Here is a 16,305-nt window from a genome sequence, read left to right on the forward strand (position 1 = left end):
GCACAGGACAGATCATTTTTTGCTATTATCTCTGCTACATACCCAAATGCTTCCCTTTGTATCAATAATTATCTCCCAGAGTTACCAAGGAGTTTTGAACCTCTGTCTGAAAGCTGTTTAGTATATGTCACAACAAACGAGATATTGTCTCAGCATTGCAACCACCGTACACAAATAGTGCAAAAATAATGATAATGTGACAAAAAGTTAAGAAAAGCCAGGGAACTCAACACGACAGACAGCTCAGATGTAAATCAAAGCATCCTGAAAAGAAATGAATTCAAAGTGAGAATTAATTCCTGTTATTTTCACTTTGCATTTCAATTCTGGTTTTATTTTTATATCTGATTTGTCTATCCTCGATTTTACACATTTCCTATATACCTGTGATCCCAGAGTCCATTTCCAAGCATTTTGGTCAATTTAATAGTCACTTTTTCTTCACATAAAGAAAACTGCTATCAAAGATGGCTGTGGCAAAGTAATTAGGAGCCCACTTACCAGAGGAAAAATCCTCAGTTTGTCTAAATAGAAGAGTATTTACATTTTTGACCCCCACTCTGGGGATATTTATCAAAAGAATATTCACTCCCCTGATAACACTGTTTCACTGCCTAACAATATTTGGTGCAAATATGCATGCACATTCTGCTGGTCTGAACTTCTGAAAACCACCATGAAAATAATGATTAATCGCTGTCACACACACATATATATATTGAAATGAGTTTTTGCAAAAAACAGATCTAGATCTCTAGATTATTTTACAAAACAAGTTAAAAGAACCGTTATACAGATAGCAAAACTGAGGCAAGGAGCTGCAGCATAGCATACATGGATGCAGGGTAAAGTAGCTCTGCCTATGTGCAGATCTGTTAGCATCTTCCACCGTGGTTAGCACGATGCAGGAAGGATCTCACCCTGTGCCTGCTCCAAAACAGCTCAGAGCCCACCAACCAAAGCTTCATTATTATTAGTAGTAGTATTACTGTTGTGAAGAGATGCCTGTGCAAAACTAGGTAGCATCCAAACTGCACGCTCAAGTTACAGTGGTTTGGGACACACTCTCAGTCCTTACAACAGCTGCTCATCAGGGTGTGGTATTTCTCAGATCCAAAACCTGTTTGGCTTTTTCTCAGGGAATGGCTGAACACAGAGGTTTCCCTCCGAGCAGAGTGTGAGGAAAAGCAGAACAGAGCTGCTAAGACCTGGCGCAGCCTATTAAATCTGGTGACCTGAAGTGCTACTGTTTCGCTGCATCCGCTCATGTCAAGAGTCTTTCCTAAAGAATAAAGAAACAAACCAGCTCAGATGGTCCCCCACATCTTTCTTAAAACTGAAATACTACCAGGGGAAAATTAAAAAAAAAAAAAAAAAAAAAGCAAAAAAAAAAAAAACCCAGCTTGTTTTATTAATTGTTCTATAACCCTCCTGTTATTGAGGAAATGCCTGTAAGGAAGGTTTCCAAAGTCATCAGCATTAAGGAAAATCCCATCAGCGCAGCTCCAGTGGAGACATCCTGTGAGAGTGCTGAAGAGAATGTGGGAATGGGCTCCCAGCGCGGGTTGGGAGCCTGCCCGCCTGCCTGCAGATGTTCCCAGCCCCAGCCAGCCCCACACCAGCCCTTCAGGAGCAGACCTCCAGCCTCTCTATTGTTCACGGCGCGCAGGGAGAGCTAGTAGCTGGGGACATTGGAATCCCGTCGTTAGTCCTCCGCCGCGGTGCTAACTGCTGCTCATGTGCTATCCATTCTCTTTATCCCAACAAACAAACAAACAAACAAACAAACAAACAAAAGCCCAAATTCAACTTAAGGTAAGCAGTTAAAAGAGATGGCCTCCAGGTTTGCGCCCAGTTCATGCTGCAAGTTTTGGGATCAAAATGCATTACATTTTATCACCTTTAATGTATACATGCAGATATGGATTAGACTAAACGCAGGCAACAATTCAATCCGATGCCTCTCTCCCAGCATAAACAAATCATTATTAAAATTATAAAATGGAATAACAGTTTCAAAGTAAGAGCAACATATGTAATTGGATTTACTGTATTTTGATGGCTTAAAAGGGACACGACGTAGTTCAGACTCCCGTTCAGTAAATTCAGGATGCATGAAAATACAAGTATTCAGCACTGCATAAACATTTGTACTGCATGATATGCAAAAGAGACACTCCATTGCTAACAAGACCAAAGTAAACTACATGTTGAAAGTTTCTTTGTCTGAATGTGTTATTCTGATAATCATATATTATCGATGTTTTAGGAGCAAATCTGTAAAAACAGATCATAGTATTGAGGGAAGAGAATTCATTTAAAATATACTTTCCATAAGATATAGTTCAAGCTCTTTTCTTTCTTTCCTCAGACTAATCTTCAGAGCAACTAGACAGTTTCAAGAAGACTGCTACTGCTCTCTACAGTTTAAATGCATCCACTCCTTAATTACAGTCAGTAATTGACTTTGTTCTGCTCCATTCCAGTCATTCACAGGAAAGCAGTTCCAAAGGCTTTGGCTGGTAAATCCCATTTAACGTGCAGGTTTCCTATCCTACTTTTATATATTACCTCCTTAGGATTTCTGATAAATGGTTCTTGGAAGGGATTGCTAAACCATATTTGCACTTTGAACAATCGAATTTTCAACACCCTTGGGAAAAGACATCAGTAAAGAATGCTAGCTTTGAGTAAACCTTGTGATTGAACAATTTATGATCACAGCCCTAAACGATGTATAACTAACAACAAGCATAAATTGCTCCATATTAAGGCATGCTAACACACCGTCCTTGTATTAGGCACTGCTGAAGTAAACAGGGACTGGAGAGAAAATGAAAGAGAAACCTTAAAAAACAAGAAGAGAAAAAAAAAAAAAAGAAAAAATGTTCTAGTTGCCAGCCTCCATTGTGTTTTGAGGTGCTTTGATTTTTTTTTAATATTTCTTGAAATCCTTCTCCATCATTTTTGCAAAGGCTCCAGTCTGGAATTAGCAAGGCCTTACCAAGCAGAACTGTGAGGCTGTTGTCAGCAATAAATACCCACAAGAATAACAACCTGCATCAGCCCTCTTGTTTTCCAACAGTGTGTCCTTCATGTTGCTTATAGTGGAGCCAAAGCTCCCCAAGTCCTTTCTTGCTATAGTACCTTGGAAAAATCCCTTCTCAGGCTGAGTTCTTCATCGAGAACAGTTTTACAACTGCAGTCCTACTGTTCAGCACTGATGATTTGAACGCATTGTCTCACTGCAGGTAAATGCATGTTAAATTTGGTGTGCTGCTGGGCTGCCAACGAAGTGTGGAAAGTAGAGGGCAGGTGTGAAACACCTTTTCATAATATTCTGTTGTTAGTTCATTATAGATTTCTCTTGTCATTACACACAGTTGCAAAGGGAAAAGGGTATGTCAGCATAACGCTCTGCTAAACCTGTATTCAACAAGATCCTACATTATTAAACGAAAAGATACCCATACAGCACAGTTTACTATGTTTTAATAATGCCATTACCGTTAAATTACATAAATACCCCATATCTTGTCTGGGATCAGTATTTCCTAAAAATCCCACAAATCCTATGCTTTTTTGATGCTAGGTCATCCTCTGGCACATGCAATGTGCCATGCGTGGCTGTGTTTCTCTAGGACTTCCAAACTTTTACAGCTAACTCAGTTCACCTTTTAAAACATCTCAGAGATTCTCGTCTTTCATGATATACCCACGCCAAAACAACACAGGAGATCAAAGACATAAAAACGCCATGGAATAAGCCCAGAAGTTTTTGGCCACAGCCTTCCTACAAATGTTGGACCAGGGACTATTGCACTGTTGTGAAAAAAATATATCCTTCATGGCATATCCCTTTGGTTCTTTACCAGTATACATTTCTTTTAGCTGCAGAATAGGGATGGAGGCAATTTGAGCAGTCATACTGATAGGCACTCTATGGAGATATGGAAAAGGGAGAAAAAAATCACACAGCAAAACAAAAATACAAAACCGTATTATTGATTCACTCACTTCAAAGTGTGCTTATGCATCTCTGGTGACTACAACTATTATTTGCAGTGATGAACTATTTTCAGAGAATGCCGAGCACAAACTTCAATGCAGGAAGTGGAGAACTCTTTGGGGAAGAAGAAATACAGCAAAAACACTTCAGAGTCTCTCTCCTGCAGTGAATGAGCATGGAGCAAGCAGCTTGGAAAGTGTGTGTTTCACATATGGCTCATGTGCAGCCACCAAGAACCCATCTCCCCATTTCTTATTTCAGCCAAATACCAAAACATAACATAGTTTACTTCCTTCTGAATGCAGGACATCCTAAAAAAATCCTAGACTATTGTGGTAGTAGCTCCTTGTATAAACAATCCCATTAGTCCAGTGTTGGATTATTGGATGCTTCTAGACCGTGGAAACCCTACACTGAAGCTAAATCCAGTGCAAAATCCAGTGCAGAAAACCTAAATTTTGATGTCACCTGGGACTCCCACAGCCTGTGGTGAACGCTAAGTGATTTAAACTTAGATTGACAGATACCTCAGTGTGCAGAAACTCAATAAAATGTGTTCCTCTTGTTGCACTGTGCATTGGGATTGCTGCTCTTGATATATGTAGGAAAAAAGGAAATGTGAGTCGCTGGAGCATTTCTAGCTCAAAAGCTAACACTCTTCCCCCTTCCCACCGCTTCCTTCATCTCACCTTGCGTCTTACAAGCTTTTTTCTGATCACGTTAACCATCTTGATTCCCTTAAAGAAGAGGAATCTAGGCTTTGCCTCTACTTTTTTGAGATATTTTTGCAGGATGGGATCTAGCCATCCTATCCACATAACGCGGGACATGCCACTCTCCATCTGCATGGCAACCACCAAGGCAGGGAAAAACAACAAAAGAAAAAGGGGGGAGAAAAAGGAAAAAAAGAAACAAACCAGGACTTTTCTCTCTTTTTCAAAATGTTATTGAAAAAATAAGGCATATCATTAGAATATAATATAGCATGAGAATAAATACATAAAAGATAGAAACTTGTGTCCACACCCACAGCAGAAGTAGAATTAATTAAAGTTGGGAGACACTATGCTCCTTAGTGGTTTAATTATCTGGATTTGAATTAAACAGGGATAGAGATATATAAGTTTTTAAAAACATGTCAAAAGTCAAACAGCATTTCTGAAAGTTGATCTCAAATTCTTTCTTACAGATAATCCAGTCTCTTGGCCATGTTTACGCTGAATGAGTGAGCAGCAGAGGATAAATAAAATATCTCTCTCTGCTGTACTACAGTGAGCTGAGACTCTAATATTCAAGAAATGCAAATAGAAGAAAACAAAAGGATCAGTATGCGATTGCATTATATCCATGCTGCTTCATATATCCATTATACAATTCAGGCTTTTCAAGAGAGGTAGCCATGGTTATGCTCATAGTTAAATTACTTAAAGGACTCTAAGATGTTTATGACTACCAAAGAAATTTCATTATCAAGCAGATTGTCTGTCTCATATTACAGTCTGGCTTTACCAAGCCAGCAGTCCTTTGCATGTCGAGAAAAAGTTAACACTGAAGTGAGGGAGACATATCAGCTTGGAAGAAGAGGTCTTCAACCAATGTTTCCAAAAAAAATGATATTTGTTAAAACATTTTGTGAGAAACTATCTGCCTTGTGTTCCCAATGTTGCTAGATGTTAAGTAAATATATGCTGATTGCAAAAAAAAGTTGCTTTGGCAACTCTCTTATTAAAATGCATTTGTAACCCCCATCTGTCATGAAAGTTTTGAAAAGTTTGTTTACTTTGGATAGCCGCCTTATCCAGGGTTACCCCAGCATACAATGATAGCAGTCTTCAGAAGTTGTGTGAGGAACAAGCCACTGGGGATCCATTTTTGTTTTAATTGGCACACACAAACACTTTTCTGGTCTGTCAAAAAGATCAAGCTAATATGCATGGCGGGTGTTATATTCTCAGCTTTTGGGAGTAGTAAAGCTCCCTTTATTTAAGTAATTTAAATGATAGACTGCAAAAACTTTGCAAGTCAGAAAAATGTTTTATACTTTCTTTGGGAATATTTGTTTTAAGCAACAGAAAATGTTCTACATATCTAAAGATGTTGAACCTTATGTTATAATTACCCTGTTTCTTCTGACTCTGTAAAAATTACTGTGAAAACCGAGTATTGCAAAGAGGCAACAAACAGATCCTGTGTTTTCACAACTTCCACAATATTAGCAATTGTAAGACCAATTGCTGCCAGATGTTTACAGGAAATGTCTTCAATTGTGCAGCCTTGTGGTAACACTGACTTGCACATCCATTTTCTGGAAACCTTTGTGGGTTCATAATACCAAAGCAACCTGCTTGTATGAATAACTTGATTTTTAGTGAAATCTAATGTTGTGGGTATTTACATCAATGTCTTTGAAGTGGATTCAACAGTCTGAATTCTGGGGATAAATTTCTACAAAATAACAGGATTTTTCTTTAAATGAAACTATTCCACCAGTGATAAACAAATATGTTTATTTTCCAGTAAATTTCTAGGACTGAGTTCTTCCAAATAATTCTGTAGTAAAACAATGAATTTTGGGACCATTAAGAAGAAAAACATACATGAGCTTAATGCTTCTCTTCTGCTGTGCAATAAACTCATAGTATATGTAAGTTTTCACTGAACTGCATTACTATTAGTGAAGAGAGAATTGGATCTTCTCTCTGTATTGTGAGGAAAATCACCCTCCATCTCTGCCTGTGAAAAATTTCAGAAGCAGAAGAACTGATTTATATCATTTGTAAGGAAGACAGTGAACAGAAAGGATGTCATGATGAAAGCAGATTAAGTCCCAACAGACCAAAATTCTTTGGGTTTCAAGAGATAACACTGGAGAGTGTGTCCCCACAGGAGGAAAGGATCAATGATTTGATGGGGGTATGGGCTCACTTCCAATAATTTGAAGGAATGGGTGACCATTCTCCCTTTTTCACACAGTGGTCCAGATCTATTTCTTCTTTCGTTTACTGATGTGTGAAAGAGAACACATGTTGTTCGATGGAAAAGGAAGGAACACTCCTGACAGGCATTAAGAGAAAGTGAGGAGAAGTGCAAGTCGCCACAGATATGGGAAGCGAGAAAGATGTACCCCAAAATTGGTTACAGCTGAAAAGCAAGAGAGAATAATTAAGACACAACTCATGTCTGTGCGTAGACAATTGCGTATGTTGTCCACAGACGAAGACTTAAGGCACTGTATGAATACCTACTGCAAGCTACTTTTCTCCTTGGGGTAATATTTTACTGTTATTGCTTTTACAATCTGAAGCCATATATTACACAGCCGCATACAGAGATATTGGCAATGGTTTCTTAGAGAAGTCCCTGCCTTTCTTAGTTTTACCAGCTGGACAAGACCTTGTGATAAATGGTCCTCCTGTCCAATTTTATATGCACGTTATAACACTTTATGATATATGTGAGCAAAATTCAACATGATAAGTCCTCCTAACAAACAAAAAAAATATCAAAGGGAGAATGAATGCTCTAGTCTCAGTACAAGCAAAGATATATATTTAAAATATATATGTGCTATGTGTGAAGATTTCATTTTGTTGACTCTTATTTTAGTGAGGAATTTATTCATCGGTAGCAGAGCATTTTACAGCTATATTATTTGCAGGCAGAAGCCAGTACTGGCTTTGAGGATTTCATTTACTGACACATGTCTCCTATTAATAAGTGCTGAGATTGCACAATAAGAAAAAAAGATATGCTGTTATAAGTATCTTTATACTTACAGTAATGTATTTGGCCATGATTATAAGTGTTTATAAAACATTTAAGAATCGTTCCTTGTCTACTTACACTAATGAGAACACCTGTTAACTTCAGAGCTGCACAGACTTATTTGCATTGAATTCAGGTTTTTGCACACTTTACATCACTTTTTGAAACAATTAGATGTTTACAGAGAAATATAGCTAAAAGAAGAACAGCAGCTTGAATGCCCTCCAGCCCAAGTCAATGCTAATCCTGGTTGAGTGAAAAGCAGAAATCTGGTGAATTATAATACTGACACAAATTCAGCTAGCAGTGAGCAAAGGTGTACCTGCAAATCCTCTGATAGCAGATGTTACTTGTGGGGATTGATACCTGCTGTTGAATAAAGCATCTCTTAGAGATGAAACAAGCACTACTGAATAGAATTTTTCCTTGTTCTGCTTATTGTTTCCTTTCCATTTATTATTATTTTTTAAATTTCTTACTCAGAGCCTTTTCAGGTACAGAGAATGCAGAAATTGCAGTCATTTCTTAAAATAGCTATTTATTTTATTAACTTCCCAAAAACCAGTGCAACAACTCAAGAATCCTCCTACTGCTAGACATACAAAACACCATCTCTGTCACAGGGGTTTTATGGCCTGGAGCAAAGAGGCAGGAGGTCCTTTTCTATGAAAACAGGTCTACTGAACGGTAACTGTAATATCCTGCTGCTACACAGCCATGCTTGCTATTGTCTAAAAACAATGTAAAACATCAAAGTTCATCCATGATCTGAATGTACACTCTGCCAGCTGTGCCAAGCTCCTGAGTGTTGCAGCAGGAAAATAAAATGGTTATCATCCTTCCTTCCATGCAGAGAGACAACAGTGCATAACATCTTCTTTCCATCTTTATTTGTACATAAATATTAGGAAAAGATAAGCTCCAAAAAGGCTGTTGTATTCATTTAAGAAAAATAACAGCAACTTAAAATATTTCCATTACCCCCTCCCCCCCCAAAGAAAGTATTTAGTGTTTCAATAGAAATTATGATGAGCGGACAATATGCACAAAAATATCCAACAACAAATATTTTCCATACATTGTAGCTATCTAGCTAAGATTTGATGATTAATGGTCTTACTAGAAAACTTTCACAGGCAATAATATACATGCAGTACTTAGCTAAGTACTGAGGAATATGGAAACTTCAAGTCCAGACTATGAGTATTTCTTAGAGCTTTGGGTTTTGTCAGTCATGTCACTTCATATAATAAGTAACACAGCATAGATAGCATGGAGATCCTGTTTCATTTAAAGAATAACATCTTCTAATTTCATTAATTAGAAATTCTTGTAATCCATAAAATTGACACTGCATATCTCCATGTTCTCGTGACAGTTTTAAACAAGTGTTCCACTGGTAGAGAATTCTGGATCTTCTTCTTTATTTATTCTAGACCTGAGCTCGCAGCAATGAAAATACAGTGGCCTTTAAAATTATATGCTGCTTTAAGAAGTAGAGTAGTAATGAAAAAAGGTTAATCAAAATGTTATTTAAAAATATCACATAGCCAAAATATCAAATTATCTTTTCACAATAGGTGTCAAAGGGGCTCTTCTAGGAAAAGAGGATACAGTTCAGATCTCAGTGAGTTTTGTACACCAGCTGAATTTATTTATCTAGCAGTAACTACTGAATTATTTGACTATGTAGTTCATGAACATGCTAACCTACACTGATCAATTTTGTAATGCACTGTTTTTTAATAAATACACATGGAATTAGAAAAAAGCAATAAGAGATATGTACTGTCTAAGTTGTTGAGTTACTGGCATGCAGCAGGATATGCCAAATGCCAAACACTGCAAGGCCTATATATTATCTTTTAAATGTCTGATTTTTCCAAGTATCTGAAATTTCTGACTAACATAGCCTTTTCTCAAGTATTAGATCATGATGTACACTTTGACATCTGTCAGTCAAACTTCTGGCTAACACACTGGACAATCTGGAGGGACACACCAGAATGTGATGTGTCATGCAGAAAAATCGAAAAATTCTATTTTTTCCAAAATAAAAATCACAGCTTTTAGTTTTAAATAGAAAGAATGATTGCAAAATATTTGGCCATCTAGACTGTAAAGATTGAGGTTGGATAATCAATAATGTTTGTTGTTGAATTACCCACTGATAACAAGTAATTTTCTGCTATTCGTGAAGGGAGTTGGGAAGCAGTTTTTTGGGAATTTGGCAGACTCTCTCCCTCTTTTCTAAATATGTGTCTGAAAGCCTGGTATGCTTCTCTATCACAAGCTTTGGGATGATGCAGTATAGCCAAATGGAGGTTTGGGGTGACAGCTCTTTCAGGAACTTAGGAATCTAAATATAAAGAGATGCTAAAAATATACCAAATTACCAGGCAGATAAATGGCTGAGTATTGGGGTTTTGAGTCCTCCATAATCATAATACCATATATCTGGAGTCTTGCAACACCGTGACTGTTGCTCAGCTTCTTCTCACTAATAAATGTACAGTACACGTGACAGGGAAATAAACAGAGTGTTTTAAAACACATTCCAGCCTTCTTGTCCAAAGATGTCATCATTGCATATTAATTCAAGCCCTGTGCAAGTGCCAGGAGATTCATGCTTATCCAGCACATGAACTGGAGACGCAGAAGTTCTATGACCAGAGTACCTGCACATAGGCCCTGACCCTTGTGGGCTCTGCCCTTCTCATCACCTTATTATAGGCACCATATGCACTATCAGTACCATCAAAGTGAGTAGCAACTAAAAAGTAACATCTAGCTATTAAATATATTTTGAACTGCCAGGTAAAATGGAAAATCTTAAGCAAAATGGAATTTCAAATTTTAGCTTCTGAAAGAGTTAGGGCTTTTTAAATTTTTTTATTTTATTTTATTTTATTTATTACAGTCCTGCATATGACCTAGTCCTTATGCCACTCCCCAGCCACTAAAACAATTCAGAATGTTGAGATTCACAAATGAAAGGAAGAAGCCACTTCACAGGGATTTGGGGCACTTGCTCATTAGACCATTGCTGGAAGAGCTGACTCTATCACTCATGTCTATGAGCAGAGATGTGTAAGCAAGAACTATAAACAGAACCAATTACATTAACATTTCCAAACACTTTCAAGAATAAGACTAAAAGGTTTTGTTTGTTTTGCAAAACCGTGATCCTCTATGCTAATAAGACTAAAATTTGATTAAAAGAATAACATTCAAAGCCAAACCTGGCAGTACAGCTTCTTATGTGCTTTTCTTTCATCTTCTGGAACACGGCAGCCCTGATTCAGCAAGGTACTTCATTAAGCAACATGCAACTTCCAGAATACAAGCACTTGCACTGTTTTCAGTCACAAGACTGAAATGAGTAAATCAGTCAGAACAAAAATAGCAGAAAAGTTATATTTATTCACACAGTGAATATTTCAGGGAACAAAAGACATGTTAGCGACAGGCAGTAAGAGCTGCATGTAAATTAACAGCAGAACCACAAGAAACACAATTAGTTGTCCCTTATAAACCTCACAGCTAAAGAAGCTATATCATTCTAGCCCTACTGGGTGAAGAGAATGGATTATTAAGATACAGCAAAACCAACAAAAATCCCACCTCATGGGAAAATGATGTTCTTTGCTGTTATACGCAAACCCAAACTGGTAATTTTATCGTAGAATTATAGAACCATAAATGTTGGAAAATAACACTCAGTTCACCTACTCTGGCCATCAACCCACCCCCACCATGCCCACTGACCACATCCCTCAGTGCCACATCTCCACAGTTCTTGGACACCTCCAGGGATGAGGACTCCACCGTTTCCCTGGGCAGCTGTGCCCATTTCTTTCAGAAGAAAAGACAAACAAACAAACAAGCAACTACTTGAAGAATACAGTATCAGAAAAAGAATATGATTTTTATTTATCTCTGGTTATTTTAACCAAGACACTATCACATCAGCATGAAAAACTAAGAGAAAAGTAATAACTTAGAAATTATACTTAGTCTTCAGCTAAACTTAGTTGCCTATCTTTCCCATAGATCATTAATTCCCTTCTGAGAATGGATGAACTTATTCCCTATCACAGCCAAGCTCCCAGTGTATAAGATTAACTAGAAGTCACTCATTTAGAAGAAGACTTTAGAATTACACCATGAATTAGATATTGACAGAACTTGAGAATTAAAAAACAAACAAACAAAAAAAACCCCAAACCAAAACAACAAAAAAACCCTGAGAGTTCAGGGTTTTAGAAATTCAGTTATACCATTTCACCTCTTACCTAAACGCAAAGACATGCAAACACAAACAAGGTGGTACAGTGCACAGAAATACACCAGATCTGAATAAACAAGTGAGAAATGTTAGAAAAGGTGAATATTTATCAAAATTCTCACGTAACAAAGAAAGAGCACTGATAGCTCTACACTACTTAGGAAAGCTGCTGTTATCTCGGGAGTGAACAGGATTCCATTTTCACGCTTAAATCTGAATGATAACTCATTGCCGTTTTTCACTGCTTTTGCTCGATGACAGGTCATTCACCTCACTACTGTCATGCATTACAAAAATTAGCAACCAAGAAAATGAATCTAGATCGTTTCATTCTTTTGAACTTGCTCGTTTGCCTCTATGCTCTGTTTCCTACTGAAAACCCCCTCCGTGCATCTCTGCACCAACTTCGCAGCCGACACGGAGCAAGAGACGGAGAACCCTGCGAATTTTCCCAATGTATCAGACTTACAGAAACACCTGTGCTAAATAACTTTGTGCTGAGCTACTGTGAAAAGCTGCAGTGTTAAATAGCAATCACAGTTTCTTATTTTTCACTGCATTGGTTACTCTCCCGCAAGAATCCTCGGAGCTGTTGAACAGAGCCTAAATGGTACCCATTTTAATCTCACTGCCTTTCTGCTTTTGTACAATGCTAGTCACAAATTTCTTTATTTGTCTGGAATTGTCATTATATCAATATAAAGGGAGTTGAGCAATGCCTTTTGAGTTGGAAAAAGATCTGTTTATAAATGCCTTCCATTTCTGAATAGAAACCATTCGTTCACTGACTTCCTTATAGGAAGATGAGATGGGTTGAGGAAAATCCTTTAACACGTTTGATTTAATGTATTATTGAAAATGTTATTTGTCCCAATGTTTAATGTCAAAGTCCCAAGTACTTTATGTACAGACCAAACTACTGCAAAAATTTACAAACATACAAAGTCTCAGTTGATCCATCCCTTATTTAGGACTATAGACCTTACATGTGTAAAACCTCTGCTTTCCACTTTACAAGGAAACAGTTCCCTTAAATCTACAGAAAAACTTCAAAAAGATGCATTTGCATGTATAGAGCTCTTTACAGACTTTATGTTAATTAATTGTTCAAACAAATTATTGACTGATTATCTGCTAATGGAGATCAGGAAGACAGTAAAGATACTGCAAACAGGTAGAAAAAAAACGGCAACTATTGCTTTTTGTCAGAATTATCTCACTTTGCCCAAAAATAAAGAACCTGGGAGCAGGAAACTGTCTGATATCCACCCACAACCAGCATTCAGCATTACACTGCCTCTAACAACAAGGTTCCCCCTTTTCCAGCTGTACCCCTTTTACTCATGCTTCTTGCCGACACAAAACATCCTGCAGTGTTGTTACAAGAGTGGCCCAGTAAAGTGGGAAAGGAGCTGTTGATGATAATGATTCATCTCTAGAGATGTCTGCATCAGTCAGATTGGAGGCTGGATATATGTTTAGATACTACACTCAAGACAGAATGAGCCTAAAAAAGCATTTGCTTAGCCAAACCTTTTGAAACTAGGGGGGAAAAAAAGAAGGAAAAAAAAAAAGAAAGTCACTGGAAATTTACTACTCTTTGTTGTAATCAGAATTTTAAGCAATCCCGGATTTTCACCAGACTCAAGTCAGGAGGGCACAGCTCATGGTATTTAAATTAAGCTCCCACAACATTTTGTGGCAACACGATATTTTATGGCAGTGAGTGCAAAACACACCAGCAGCAACATTATCAACTTTGAAATGTTTTGAATAATATCAAGCACCAATGGCACTGCCAATAGTGTTTTAAGTACAAAATGTAGAGAACTAAAATTATGCAAGCAACCATTTCCCACAGAAGTAGTCCCAATGATTTCAGACAAGTGCAACAACTGCCATGAAGACTGCAGAATGAGATTCTTGAAAAAGTATATTAAAAAGTACTTTCTAGTGCAAAGAAGGTAGCAGCATCCGGACTCATGTTTAGGTAGGTTGATTGCATTCTTGTGCTTCTTGTTTGCTACCTGTTGAAGCATGCTTCAAATCTATAATTCATAGATGGATAAAGTGAGAATTTCAGTGTTTTCCTTTCACTAGAAGCCTACTGTGAATGGCCTCTGAACAACTCTCCCAGGCAGGTAATTTACCAGCAGAAAAGATAGGGAGACACGTTATTTTCAACCAAGTCCCAAGGTGGCTCTCAATTAAGAAAAACAATTGACTGATGCTTCTCTTTTTACTTCCAGGAAGTTCTGTGTAGTATTTCTAGAGCTTTTCCACCACTCTACCCAACATGTGGGCTCTGTGTCAAGCTGTGAGTTTGTAAATCTTTTTCAGCACTTATCAGAGCTCAACATGAATTATAGTATTGCCAAATCTGCTCTATAGTTGCGTTGTTTTGATAGTTGTTTTTTTTTTTTTTACACTAGAAGAAAACGTACAGTTTTATGGTCAAAAAGAAATGCCTGCGTACTTTCAATGAGAAAATGCAGGCAACTGTGATTGAACCCCAGAAAAAAAAAAAAAAATCCCCTTAATCCTATGTATTTAATGCCTTTAAACTTTGGAAACTTCCGAGCAAGCTCTCGAGCTCTCCGTGGTGCTCATGGTTTCTCTCTGTACCTTTATTACTGAGATCTTATTTACTAAGACTACATTAATGTAATGCATGTTTGAAAACCACTGCTGCTTGGGGGGATGATCTAACTTAAAATGCATGCTAATCTTTAGCAAAATATCTTCCTTTTTGTTGTGTATTACTTAGCACGGTACATAAATCAGCCCTTTTGTTGAGGGCTAATAAAGTTTGTGAGTGTGCATGCGCGCGTGTGTGTGATTTAATACCATTATAATAATATTATATGGCAGGCAAAAATATAATGAAAATGATAATTTGCCAAAAAGATTTAAAAAACACTGAGGTGTTACCTATCAAAAGTTCTCCTTCTGTCTATGATACAGCACAGATTGCAATCGTGACAGTAAATCTGGTGCTATTGTTAATGCCATGGCACTTTGGTTTTTGGCTTGCTTCAGTCCAATCTGTGACATGCTTGTGAATATCTTTCTTCTGTTCTGTCTGTATGGCATATGGATTTCTGGGATACAACGTCAGACCTATCCACATAACAAGTGTTCAGAGCACCTTATCATTTTAAAAAGCCAATTACTCAAAAAGACAAATGTGAAATGTTTCACATTTAATGATGAGCAAATCTGCAAAACAAATGCAATTTTGCTTCATTTGAAAAAGTTTAGTTTAACTGTAAATATTGCAATGGAGTCCCTAGCAATACACACCACGGGTAGGGACGGGCTCATTTTATGCATATTGTACATCATCACTGTCACTTAAATCTGCAAGATTTTCCATGCTAAGATGTTTTAAATAAATAGAAAGAAATGAGATACAAAAGACTGAAATATAGGCTGCTGAATAGACTGTAAAAATGTCACTGCTAACACTGAGTATTGGACACTTAAAAAAAAAATATTTTGAAAGTCTCACCCAAAAAAACGAAAACTGCATATGCCTGCAGAGGTAAAGGTCAGTAATGAAACAATTAACAGCAAAAATACCAATCCATTTTTTAGAAATATTTGTCAATACATAAAGAATGTTTTGTACTGCACATAAGTGCTCAATTAATCCTGGATTAGCGGCCGTATGTCATATTCCCAGACTGAAATGATGTCAGCTGAAGAAGTTAAATACACACCGGTTTAAAGCAAGATCCTGTAAGGACCTCAGGAGAGCAGAAATTGCTACTTTCTGGTGTTGCACGAGCAGAACTCGCAATTAAATGGGAGCTCTAAGAATATGCATTATATGCTGTGCCACCGGGGTCAAAACACAGCACAGTAGATTTATGCCTATGTGTGTACAAAACGTATGTGCCCATGCATATCAGCTATTGCTAAGCACAACGTAACCATTTTCAGTCGTCTTGAGCGTAGGTGCTGAGCATCAGAGAAGAAATTAAAGTGATTATTGTTAATGTAGGGGTATATTGGGCTTAAAGACTCGCAGAACAGCAGCGTTAGTGGCAGCAAGGAAAACGGGTTTACGTGCCATGTTTCCAATATATGGGAGATAGATTTTAATATTGAAGATTTTTATTTTTGTGATTAATTTGATTTTTAAAACCCTCTCAACTAAACTGAGAAGGCTGGTAACAAAACACTGCATAACATGGGAAACCAAATGCAGCTGGCACCAGTAATTTTAGAAGAAACTAAT

The 16,305-nt window shown here is 37.4% G+C and overlaps 1 protein-coding gene across 1 annotated transcript in view; it reads right to left on the reverse strand.

Annotated features, from left to right (window-relative positions):
* Positions 1–16,305, reverse strand: part of ARHGAP15 (Rho GTPase activating protein 15) — a gene marked incomplete at its 3' end in the record, with an annotated part of 300,587 nt that overhangs the window by 157,055 nt on the left and 127,227 nt on the right. The gene's annotated exons all lie outside the window — the stretch shown is intronic.

The sequence above is a fragment of the Tetrao urogallus genome (genome assembly GCF_951394365.1).
Source record: "Tetrao urogallus genome assembly, chromosome: 8".
Lineage (NCBI taxonomy): Eukaryota > Metazoa > Chordata > Aves > Galliformes > Phasianidae > Tetrao > Tetrao urogallus.